This window comes from Lonchura striata, chromosome 3 (genome assembly GCF_050655825.1).
Source record: "Lonchura striata isolate lonStrDom1 chromosome 3, ASM5065582v1, whole genome shotgun sequence".
Lineage (NCBI taxonomy): Eukaryota > Metazoa > Chordata > Aves > Passeriformes > Estrildidae > Lonchura > Lonchura striata.
Window position 1 is genome coordinate 105,473,574 of NC_140705.1, and position 13,927 is coordinate 105,487,500.

Genomic DNA, 13,927 nt, shown 5'->3' on the forward strand with positions numbered 1-13,927 from the left:
TCAATGCAAGTTCTTCTTGCCTTCAAAACCTATTATTTGGTTTTCTTCTATCTTAATTTTAATGCACTCATACACTGATGAGTGCATTAGTTCTACATTCAGATCCTACATACCCACAGTAAATATTGAAAGTTTTACACATCAGCCCAAACACACTTCATTTGATTTAGGCAGATTCATTCTAAATAGCCACTCACAGTTTATGACCAATTCACATTTTAGAATTCTGATGAACCTAAATCTAGGGTGCTCATCAAAAAAGATCTATTTCCTCACCCAACAGAGTGCGGATGATTTCCTCACCAAAGAAATTGCCCCTGGCTAAAAGGGCAAATCTATGTAAAATGGTGAATGTAAAGAACAATTGCCAATTTGGACCAAAACTTCTCAAATCCTCTCTGTTTTCAGCCTTCAACTGAAATCAGCTGTTTTATAATCTTAGTGTAAATCTTCCAGTCTGAACATCAGATTATGTACCATCATAAAATAATTCATTATAATTATGTTTCTTGACAGAACCTCGAGGATTATTTATACATGACTACATGTTTTTTATATGATGCTAAAATCATAAATTGCTTCATTGGAACCATTTTCTTACTGGCATGCATAACCATGTCATGATGACGAGATAAACTGGCCAATCTGTCAACTGCCAGTTTTGTTGTGATTTTTTTGTTTCATGCATAGACGTCTTAATGGAGAGAAATGTAGCCTGGCAAGAGGTTCCCTTGGATCTGAGAAATTCTGATTAGACACAAAAGCTTCACCATAAAAGGTAAAAAAAGTAGCAGTATCATTTTAGGTTTTTGGAAGCTACTAATCTTTGAGCTTTGGCAACACTTGCCAATCTTTATGAAGTGCAATTAATGTTCCTAGTCTGAAAACTTATTGTTCATTCATCCTGTATATTGCATGAATTTCTAGTCCCATTGCATTGAAAAATAGACTCTTAAAGGCCAAAAATATACAAAGAACAGTAACAAGGGTGGACAAGGTTTGTTGTGTGTTTTGCAATAAGAATGGCTGACCCAAGAGGGACCCCTTGGGCTGGAAGGTTACTGAGGGAGCTACAGTAGAGATACATAGGCTCATGGCCTGCACTGGGCAAGTGCTCTAACAGGGCTTTACATCATACCAGAATGAGATCCTTTTGAAGCAGACAGATACCTGGTTCAAAATAAATGAAGATTTCATTTCAAATGTGCACGTAGTCTATGGAATCATTAATTTGATTCACAACAGAGTAAATTATTTGGGAGAGTTTTGGTCATTTTTATCTAACAACCCACAGTTTAGCTTTCAGAATGACTGATGTTATCATTTCTGTTCGTGTTCTGCCTCATCTTCTTTGTCCAAAGAGGCTGGAGAGGAGAAGAGCTGTAATTCAAATTAATCTAAATCAGATAGTCTCCAGTGAATACCATGGTCCAGAGCACAATATCTACTACACCTCTTGATTGCTTTGCTTACAAAGGATGTAGATGCATGGTAAAAGGCTGAGATTTTTTTTTTTTCATCCAGTACTGGAATAGACATGACCATAAAGAAGAGCAGAGTGAAGCAGTACAGAATCATGGTAAGACAGTTCTTGACTGTGTCTGCTGGCCTGGAGGATCCACTCTGATGTTGGGCAAGTCGTGGTTATCTAAAGGTTAGTCCCAAAAAAGCAGGCCAAATGAAGTTAGGCAGATGTGCATAAATAGGTCAGAAATGCTTCTAGCCCTAGGGCTAGTGACAAGTAGTGTGTGAGGGTGGCTGCCCTGCTATATTGTCCAATCCTCTGCAAATGCTGGCTGAGCTCTATGACTCTCACAAGGATATCGCAGCATGCAAGACATTTGTTGAAAGCTTTCTCAGATGCCAATTCATAAGCAATCAGCCAAAATGAATGGATAGCTGATCCTGGCACTCAATACCTCACAGTAGAAAAAAATTATCTAAGTATTTAAACAATTTTCTACTTCGTCCCTCCGTCATCTCCTCTTGAAGTACAGCTTCAGCTGTATGAATTAGGGCAGCTCTGCCTTCAGAAACCAGGATGGTAGAGATATGTGGAATGTAATTTGTTGTCTTTCTTTCTTGCCATGTTAATGGGAGAAGGTGAGTTTATCTTGGATTCATTACCTTGGGATAAACAGTTGACAAAACCCTACCCATGGCAAGACAGTTTGTTATTCTCAAATGAGTTAGAAATTGAACTGAAAGGCAAGGCTTTCCTCAAGACTCCTGTGAGGAAAATATTATTGCACTTTTTTTGACGGGTGGGGAACTGAAATGAAATTATTTGACCATCAAATCCATCTGAAGTACTATTTTTTCCCATTATTGTGGACTGTATATATATTTCTCCAGTGCAAAGTGAGATTAAAAAGCTGCCAAATCAGAACTAGGGCCACTATCTCTGGTGGTATGAACTGATATATCTGTACTGAAGTAAATGTCAAACTGGAGCCTGTGGTGTTTTGCACTTATTTTGTACAGGTTGGTGGTAGCACAAGGTGCGAAGCACAGAGGATCAGCATCCGATTCCTAAGGGAGCCAGAAATGTTACTTGGAATTTGGATACACTTCAACAATAAAACAGACCCTGGGGAATTTCCCAGCCCTGAGATACAGAAATATTGGTATCTGCTGGGAGACTAGAGTCATCCCCTTTTAAGCTCTATTTGGTTGCTCTGGACCTAAGCTGTGATACATTTCTCTGAGTGCCCACATCTTAAACTCCCTTCAGAGAATGAAATTGTATCCCAGATTGTGTAAACACTTTAAGCTAAACAGATATGGGTAATTTACATATACAGATAGATTATATATAACTATGTATATTTCAGCAATCTAAAGCAGAGCTCCTGTTGAAACCATCAATAAGAGATGGCCACTGGACACAAAGCAGTGCTTTCCTGTCCCCAGGTAGATTGCCATATGAATACTCTGCATTGTCCTTAACAGATCCTTCTCTGCTGAGAATATATTTTGATATGAGCTCCTCCACAGAACTTCTTGTATAATCAAGATGTATTCCCTAAATACTTATCACCTCTGTAGACTATGAACAAAATAAAATGGAACATGGTACCAGATCCCTTCAAGGCTCTTGCACCTTGCAGCTTGGCATCTGAGTGTATTCAGTATCAATTATGAAATTTAGGTGGAAAGCACTATGGTCAGCAAGGCCAAAGAGGATTCAATTATTGCTACAACTGCATTAAAGGCCCACCCATAAATTACTTAAGTGGACTCTAACAATTATGGAAACTAATGAGAGTAATCTTAAATGGATCGGAACAATCTTATATCACTTTAACATTTTAATCATAAAAATAATATTAAAAATCTTTTTAGCACTGCGAAAGTTCTGGGTCCTCTGTTACCTTCAACTTTGTTGAATGTAATGACATAACTGAAAAACTGGCAAAGCTGAAGGTAAACTGATCTGTTGTTTGCCATGTCTTTTATCTTAAAGCCACAGTACTTTGGATGACAGAGTAAGAAAGCACATTTCTGCAATGGCAAGAATGATTATTAGCAGACAAGAACTCTCCTTGGCACTGTTGATTGGTCTTAAGTCTACTGGACAGTGAAAGATCAGCTTTTCCTTTTCACTGAAATTCTTTGAGCATGCTGAACTCCTTGACAGCACTAAACAAACAAGTAATGCTTCTGAAAAATCAAAATACATACTTGAAAATAAAAAGACAATGGGGATGCATTAAGTATGAAAGAATTTGCCTGTGGAAATACACTGCTTTGTGCTGAGATACTCTTCTGACTTAGCTTCAAAAAGTGGAGCTGAATCCTAGATATAGAAATAGCTTTCAAAGTTTTCTCAGGATCTTGGACTCAATTGACTGGTGACTAAAGACATGTAAACCTGCACTTGAGGCAGAAGGTATGAGCTGAGCACACACATTGCATGTATTGGCTCTTACTGTATGGTCAATAACTCTGAAATTCAAGACTTTGAATGGAGATTTTATGTGCAGGAATATGTGTCTTATTTTGTCAATCAATTTCAGAGATTTGGATGAAAGTATAATTATTATCTAGCCTCAGGACTCACAAATGTCTTTAAATAGAGAAGAAAGGGGTGTGTTCTAACACAAAGAACCATGGTCAAGTTTATGGCAAAAATCCCTCTAAAGTAACTAGAAGCAGGATCAAGGCCATAGTTTAGATAAGCAACAAAATGTAAAAACCTTCTGATTTGTGCCAGTGACAGCGCAGCACTCAAATTGAGCATTTCCAAAATTACATCTTTGAACTGTTATTTTCCTCTCTTGGTACATGTGAATATGTAACCGTCCCCTGTGATTGGCAGTAGCATTTTGTAGTTTACATGAGGAGACAAAATGAGGGGCTTCCATCCACCTCTTTGGTCTTTTATCACAACCAACTGTATTGGTGTTGCCTGTACAGCATGTGCCAAGAGATCATTTGTGGAGGATAACCTTGCCTTGCTACTTTTCCTACCAAGGGAACTTTCCCAGCTGTAAGGATGAAAACTGAACCAGAGCAATTGGGTCTTGAGCAAATAACTCAGGCCCAGAATATGTCTGGTCCTTGTGAGGGAATACCAGGCTTAGAAATTGTGATTTTGTGTGAGGAAAAACGAATTGAGAAATGTTTTTCCTTGATAGAAATTTAGTCAAAATTTGTCTTATTTCCTGACTTCAGAGTTTATTAACATAAATACTATTTCCCTTCTACACCAGAGTTTGCCTTTGTTTAACCTGTTGTAGAATCAATATTCATAGACTGTGTGGGGCTATGTGCACAGATAATTTCACCATTTCCTTCTCTGTTTTGTATATAATTTAAAAGTATTTACATTTCCTTTTCTTAACTGGAAATTTAAGCTGGTATTCTCTTAAGGGTTCTAACCATATACTGATGAAGGAATAAAAGTTCATCTCTGTTAACCAGAAGATTTTTATTGTTTTTGATACCAATATCAGAGTCTTACATACATTTTTCACACAGACTCCTTCTCTCTTCCTAAGAAGTGAGCTGGACATAAGTCACATCTGGAAACTCATTACTGGGTTTACAAACCTGAGACAAATTCACTGTCTCTGCCCTTTCTAAAATGGTGATGTACAGATCTTGGAGCAGGTCCAAAACCCAGGTAAATCAGTGGAAAAATGTCTATTGACTTTCAGTGTAATTTTAGATCAGGCCAAAGGCAAATATGAGTGTGTCCAGTGATCTGCCTTATAACATTAATGAAGAAAGACAACAGGAGTATATCTTACTGTAAAACAGATTGCTAAAGCCTAAATTGCAGCACACATCACTTTACTTAAAATTTGGTCAATTTATTTCATTCTTCAGTCCTGTGAAGGGGAGGATAAGGATACCCTTTGAACACCAACATATTTAAGTGTGTGTATGCCCCTGTACTGTGATCTTCAGAAGCAATGTTCAGTAGAAGGATATTTCTCATCCACGGCTGCTTTTGTTGGTCTTAAATCCTTTAAAACTTGTGCTTTAGGGTTTCAGCCCATCTTGAACAATTAGAAATCAACCTTAGCTTAAGGAAGCAAACAAGACCACTTCACACCTTCTTATTTTTCTCTCCACTGGCCACTGTCATGGACACAGCAGTAGACCAGACACACCTTAGGCTTCAGCCATCATGACAGCTGCTATGTGTCTGCTTAATAACCCCTTTTTCATTCTATTACAATGTAAACTGTATTTGCTTTTTGCTGATATTTGGATGGCAGCAGTTGCTACTACTACTGAAATTGGGCATCTAATTTCCAAAGGTATTCTGGGGCTGGGAAAAAAAATAGGCAGCAAAGGGAAGGCAAGAATTTTGACTCTCCTCCTGGCTATGTGGAATGGAGAATGGGGTGATGCTTTGCACCATCTCAAAAAGAGAATCAGGAAAGAACTTCTGCCTGAAATGCTTGTTGCCAGCACCAGTTGGTCTCCTTAGGCAGAATTAGATAAGATGCAGCTGTAGCTGTCCCAGCTGCACAGTTCCCTTTTGGCATTAAATGCACAGGCAGCCGGTACAGTGAACTTACCAGGCTGGAAGGTGGATGGAACGAAGATAAAACATGAGGAGGAAAGACTAAATAAAAGCACTGATCAGCAGCAAAGCATTGCAATCACATTACACACTTCGTAACAGGGGATCAGAGAGTTGCATATTACATTATTCCATTTCCAAATAGCTTTGCTGTACAAGGAAATATCTATCTATTTTCTCTCTGACATTTTTTTCAACCCTGTCCAGCTTTATGAATACTCTATTATTTTTTTCTCTACTAAAAAGGAGAAAAAAAAGTTTACACGCTACAGAAAAGTGTGGACCTTTGTTATTAATGTCGTAGAAATACAAATATGTCCACCTAAGAAAGGAGTCTTCATTAACTCCCACAGCCCAGAAAATTAAGGCACGGCTCATCAGGATCTGTGCTTGCTGTTGGCTAAATTGCAAGGGACTAGTTGAGTTGCTGGGGTTCATAATGCTGATAGAGCGGTTTCCACGTGAATGAAGGATAAACAGCGATTAATTTCAGCCAATAAATAATGGTTTGAGACCCACATTGAAAGAGGAACAATTACTTTTCCATTTTTCCTGCCAAATGAGCTGATAAGAGAAAACAGGGGAGTTGGCCACGTAAATCAGTCTTAATTTTATCTTCCCCATTAAAAAGCAGCCATTAAGACCATCTTCGGCTCATTTCATCCTCTTCTTGTTTCACTTTTTCAATTTGCACAAAAGGGGGGAGTTTGCTCGTCATAAAATTTCACTTTGGCCAACCTATCATTTGCATCTGAGCCAATAAATAGCAATTAGCATAAACATTTAAATCAGGAACTGGAACAAATTCTTGTTCCCCAAGCAAGCTGTTAAATTTCTGTATTTCCCTATATATAAGAAGCGCTAGAAACAAGATCTGCTGGGCACAATTATCCCTTTCAAATAAGACGTGCTGGAAATAAAAAAAGAAGAAAACTATCTTGCTGGGTAACCTTCTTGCTCATGGTCAATGAGCTTAATCAGTGCAGAGAGAAGGTGTTCCATTAATGATGCTCAACAAAGCCTTATTTCAAGCTTCCCATCCAAAGGGATTTATTTGATCTCTATCCAAAATATATTCCCCAGGAATTAATTTAATTTGCGCTGATGTTACATCATCAAACTTTTTTTTTTTTTGGTTTATTTTTCCCCACTATGCTAAAATGTGCATATCTTTACATCCTGGTGAGCCTGAGCTTTGCAAGTCTTGCTTTCTTGCAGGCTGTTAATTACATCAGCACACATCCAGTGAGCAACAACTCTGACTGCTTATGATGTGATAATTCATCAATAACTCTGCAAAAATGCCAAAATAACTCCAGCAGGTTCAAACCACTCAAAATCAGCTCAGGAGGAACAAGCAGATGCCTTTTCTTTTAGATACATTCTTTGTCACTTGTAGGAATATTTTAACTCTTGTGCAATTTTTTTCATCCTCAGAGACTACAACAAAAAGCAAGTAGAATTATTCCCTTTTCAGTTGGGGAACCTACAGCACAGACATGAAATGACTTGCAAAAGTCATACAGGAGTTCTATACTGCAGCACAGCTGGTTCTTGGACCTCAAATATTTACCTAGTTCTAGGTTTAACTCTTTCCAAAGCATGTACTGAGAAAATTGATGACATATACAAATAAATTCTCCCGTAGAGTTATCTAGGCTCCTTCTGAGCATGACCCATAGGCATTACTCTGTAAATGGAAGGGTTTTGGAGAAACATGACACAGCACAAAACCTTTTTATGCCAAACTGTACAGGTTAGGTAGCACCTTCAAGTAATTCAGTGTAATTCTCTAAAATATACTAATTTTAAAGAATATAAGCTACTGATGAAGATGTCTTCAGTTGTGAGTTGGGTTTTTTTAGATTGGAGTGTTTGGGAACCAGTAGAGTGAAAAGAGGAAAAGGGATAAAAATCAGTACAAAAGGAGCAGCAAAACAGTGATTTTGCTCAAGTATTCAGTGCTGTCAAGTATTTGAAGTGCTGTCTAGGGACAAATATTGCATCTCTACCAGTGTGCTGCTACAGTCAATGTCTTCCTTTGCCTTTATCCAAAGCTCTTCACTCTTAAGGTAAAACTGCATCAAAATGTCTGTGGGACAACATAGCACAAGGTAACTTTTTCTGTTGTTAAGTTTTGGAAAGCAACAAAATAATAATTTTTAAGAAGTTATTGTACTTAATTTTTAAGAAGTTACTGTACTATGTATAATTTCTGTGTCATTGCATAAAGATAAGGAAAAGCTTCCAAGACTTTACTCACATCAAATCTCATCAAATGACAATCCTTGTTCCTCAGCCTTGTGTATTTTTATCCCAACTCACATTCACATAAGAGACAGGATTCCAGGTTTTACCTCCAGTGAAATTTTGATTGTTTTTTGTCAATTGCCTTGTTGGAGGCTTGTAGTAAAATAGGTTGAACTCTTTCTGGGTGTATTTTTCTTGGTACTAACAAGTAAAATGTTATTTCACACAAGAATACGGGAAGTAAGTGTTATCATCCCCTCTTTATGAACATAAAAACTGGGGGCTGATTTACAGATAGAAGTGTATTATTTAAAATGACAGAGTTAATTAAAACCACTTTAGTAAAACTAATACAAAAATATCTTCAGAATCTTATTATGGTTTAGAAGAGGTTACATTGTCATAAAAGTCACTTGAAAAATAATATACTAACATCCATGTGGTGCATTATACCAGGCTGATTAAATTATTTTTAAAGTAGAGATGACACTATTTCTTGGTGTAAACAAAATTTGTAAATCATGATAGGTTCAGTGATTTGATGTAAGGCCACGGAGTAGCAGATTCATTTCCAAGACTGGCATTCACAAGGTTTCTTAATATGATAATTTTCTACCTTATGGAGCAGTTTATGAATAGATCCATTGTATTACTCTGCAACTTTTTCCATTTCCATAAAGCAATTATTATGACTATCTCCTAGTAATGTATCTATCTTCAATTTAGCAGGATAATAATCATAGATGAAAAGAAATATTGAAGTATTCCTAACATATTAACAACAAACATTAACTTTATTTTAGGCAGAGTTTATCAAAGAATCTGACCTTCAGTTATAAAATACAGAAGTAAAATTTTAAAAATGGGTGGGTTGATACCCTGGTAAGTAAGCAGATTGGATTCTGGATGCTCTTTGAGCTCCAGAGCACCTTTGAAGAACACAAGGTTTGTCCCCTTGAAAATTGCATGTATGGATTTAGACACTTCATTTTATCATCCTTGGAAGTGGGAGGGACCATTCCTGTACCAAGGAAAAATCTTGATGGTGACAATAGCTACATTTAGGACAACCTTAATATAGTTGAAGTATTACTATATATTACATATAGTCTTGTTCATTTTAGAGTTATGCTGAATGTTTAGCAGCTCTTTGCTTGGCAGCTTCTTGAAAAATTTCTGGGAGTTTTCCTTTCCAGGTGAAGCTGAATAAATTTAAGTGGGAATATAATGCAAAAGTGGAAGCCTCAAATATAGCCAGTTGAAGAGAAGAAATAAAAAAGTGGAGGAGACAATAATGGATATTTGTACTCATCAACTGTGTACCCTAAAGAGAAAATAAACAAAAGGAATAAAATTTGGAAAAAATAATCTACCAGTGTGTCCAGTACTTCAGTTTAATCAGAACTTAATATTGCAGTAATTTTAATATTGTGATTTTACATGCCAGCAAACTCAGAAGCACAGGTGGCAAAAATGGGAACAGTATTGGCGCTTGATAGACAATATGAGATTTCTGAGAAGTATTGTTTGGAAATTTCCTTTATGTTAACAGGACTTCAGAGTATGAAACTAAGAGGCCAAGTCATATATTCTAACAACATTTAGCAAAAATTGCAATGGCTATTATTTGAGAGTTAATATATGAACAACCCCTTGAAATAAAATCAAACAGAAAAATTGGCATCTAGTTTTATGGAACTGCTTAAGGTCTTTGGAGGCTTTCATGAAACACAGACTGAGAAGAGATCTATCAAAGTCCCATATTCACTGTCAGCTTCCTGGTGTCTGAACTACCACTCAACAACTAGTCATGAAATTGACATTTTATTTAAGCTCTATGAATGGTTTTTATTATTTTAATTGATTTATGATTACACAGTGCACAGACTAGTAATTTGATAAAACAACTTGAGCTTTAGTCAGAGCAGAGCAGTAAGTTTTCTTGAAAAAAATATGGATTGACAGATAATAATCCATTGTTTCCCTCTTTGTTTAATAATTTCTCACGTGTAAATTAAAAGCAAAGTACACACAAAATGCTAAAATATTGGAAGAGTAATATGTCAGTGGACTCAAGGAGATGACCTTTCTTTTATTTTAGTTAAGTTCATAGTGCAAAGAAACCACATATTTTGGAAAGAAAGTGGGGAAAAACTAAAATTAAAATTCTTTACTCATTTTTTTCCACTCTGAGATATTATAGATATGATGTCAGACACGAGGAGAATTTGGAAATATCAATATAAAGTTGATGAGGTAGGTTTTCAAATCATCTGCAAAAATCTATTCTAGTGCAGGACAAACCCTGTATTTCATCAACAAAGAAAAATAACTGCTACAACCTAGGGAATATTCAGAGTATGATAAACCAGGTGTGAAAACTTCAGTGATGCATTGCATCCTTGAAAATCAAAAGGTTTCAAAAAAAAAACAAAACTAAAAACTATTAGTCCAATGTAGACAACTGCCAAAATAAATAAAATTTGCTTAAGCCCTGTTGCTTTTCTGTGTGGAGAAGTCTGGAGCAGTTGAAATGGAAGGGGAAGCCACAGGCCTGGATGAGTGCTGCTGTCCCCTGCCAGGCTGTGGGTGCACAGTGGCAGGCAGACGTATGTCTTTGCTTCTCCTGCAGATGCTCCTGTCATTCTGGGTCAGAAGGAAGCAGACTGTACTGGCGTTTTAGACAAAAGAGGTTTAAAGGAGCCTTGCACAGGGAAGTTTAGCTTTTTATTTTGGGAACTGAAGTGGGCTGTTGCCCCCTGTGCTGTCTGTATTTGTGCCTTTTGCTGAAAAGTGAATATTCACGTGGAAAAGCAGAATGGTTAACAGGCTCTTGTCCTAGAATTACAGTGGGACACACTGGTTCCTTTATCTGACATTGAATTTGGTTTTTTTTTTGGGAGATCTTTAATGCCTTTTTCATAAAAATACTTTCAAATTAATTTTTCAGAAGAAGCATGATCTCCCAGAGATGAAAATGAAATATTGCACCTTTGGTTTTTTTAATTTTTGATTTGCTTTTTGCTTATTTTCCCAGCTGTAATAATTTAATGAATTTGACATAATTTTTAAAGTATTTCACTGAGCAACTTATGAAATTGTTTAGACAATTGAAAATTGAATTCAAGAACTTTATGCTGGTATGTGGGGTTATATACCCAGACTCTGAAGTGTCATAGAGGAAATACCATGAACTGGCATGTAAATAAACACATGTGTAGAGGTATGTCTGCACAGAAAGAGGCTGACACATATTTGTGTCAACACATTATTCAGAATTCAGGTGAGAACAAATATTGGCTTCACAATTAAATCTTAAAAGGATGCTGACATATTTAATAAAGAGAGCAGATATGTCAGTGGTTTAAATCACAAAATCTTCATTGTCATATCAAATGTAAGAAAATTCTCAGAAGCTGAGGCAGGTATACAATATCTTGGAGGTTTTAAAAACAGACAGTCCAGACAGAAAAAAATATTGTTTGATATGTCTTAGTAATCCATAAGTTTTGTATCAATAGTTTTTTTTTTTTCAAAGACACTTAGAAACTTTGTAGTTTCCTACAATACTAGGGAAAACTAATTAGAGGTTTTTAAATCTAGTAGGAATTTTTAAAAATACTTCCAAGAACAAATTTCCTTAGAAGTACAGAATACTACCTGATATGCACAATTGAATATTTCAGTGAAAATTGTTTTATACAAGTGTAAAAAGAATGTGATTTTTCCTATGTTTTTGCCATAACTACTTGATGCCTCAGCACATAATTGACAGGCATTTTTATGTGTTTTTTCTGTCCATGAGCTTCCATTCACCAAAGTATTGCTAAATTTACAGCATTAGGCTGTGAATTCACAGCATTATTCACAGCATTAAGCTGTTATTCAGCTCCTCCTCGGTTCTGTACAAAAGCAATTAAGGGAAAATTTTGGTCATCCAACCTATTCCTTCCTACCAAAGGCAAGAGTGACTTTTACAAGAGACCTGTCACACACATGGCATGAAAGCAAGTTCAGAAATGATTCACAAGTGGTCTGGACCTGACAGGAGACACAGACTTTGCATAAGCAGGAACTGATCTAGGACCAACTGGAACAATTAGAGGAGTGACACAAAAAATGAGTGGAACAGCATTCACACAGTGTTTGGCACACTTAAATGAGGTATGAGTTCCTCCTTTACAGGAGGAGAGCGTACTGATTAATTTTTATTATCCATTCTATTCAGGATGGAAAAGATGCACTTAAACCTCTCTACTGGAGCTGGGGCAGCTGACTTGCACAAGAGGAAAAGGCACTGTGAGCAGCATGACTACGATTTAACTGATTGATTATCAATTAAGGCACTCTTCTGAGTAGGAAAAGTCCCAGATCTGCCAAGTGGCTGGAGAGGTCAAATATCAGCATGAACACTCCCCGTGTCTTGAGGAAGGAACGGTTTTTAAATTAACATATGTGCTAACTTGCTAATGTAGAAAATAATGAAATCAGAGTTAATGCACTTCTTGTATTTAAAAGAGGTAAAAACATCCTTCTGTTTGTTTGTTTGTTTCTGGTAAAGAAAGAAATGGAGAAACAGATGTTATAAGCCATACACAGTGTTGTGAAAAAGCAAATATTTGGGAAAGACAGAAAAAATGCAGTTGCTAAAGAAATTTAAAAAAAAGCACCGTCAGTGAAAATGACCAGACATAATTCCACTCACTCAGGAAATCAGACCTTTATGTCAATTATAGTACATTTGCCTCCTCTGTTGAAATTTTATTTAAGGGATTTTAATGCCATTTTCTTAAATTAAGGTCAAACTTGTGATGGATACATTTTTACATGGGCACTATACTGTGACCATGCAGTGACCTCTGGCTGTATACAGAACTTCCATTGACTCCTCAGGGAGTTCAAAAGTACGTGTCAATCAAGGACTGTATTTTCAGAATCACCTACAGTTATAAAAAAACATTTTCTGCTTCTTCCCATTCGGGTTTTGTACAACAAAATAATTTTGTGGTGGCATTTTGTCATCAATGTCAGCACAAAATATTTCAAGTGTAGAGGAAATGATCTCAGGATCTTACTCTGAAAATTGCGTTTCCTTATATCCTTTATCAGCCGTCTAAATAAATGTTTTAAATAAAAAAATATATATATATTAAAATCTACATGCTAGATCCAGTGTTATTTCTGCATGACATTAGCAGCCATTAATGCTCTGCATACATTATAAACATTACACCAGAGCCGTCATGAACCCTGCCGTGCAAATTTTCATAAGGCGATTTATTCCTACCTGGTGGGCACTTAAACCTCCTTTGTGTATAGCAGCAAAATGTGCTCAGCAATAAATAGCAAGGAATGAACTGTGGTGCCTCTTTCTCCCCCTTTTTTTGCACAAGTACAAATCCTTAATGCACCTGCTGTAATCATTTTGTTAATTGTTCGGCTGTGGTGGTGGTGAGTAAAAGCTGAAGTGAGGCACCCAGTCTGTTATTGGTTAACTAGACAGAGCACAACAGGTTCAGTGACCTATTTTGGGTTTTGACAGTGCGAGTCAAAGTACTTAACTTCAATCACTACCTCATTTACAAGCCCCCCCAAAATAAAAAGCATGACAGTTAACACTAATATGATGGCAATTTC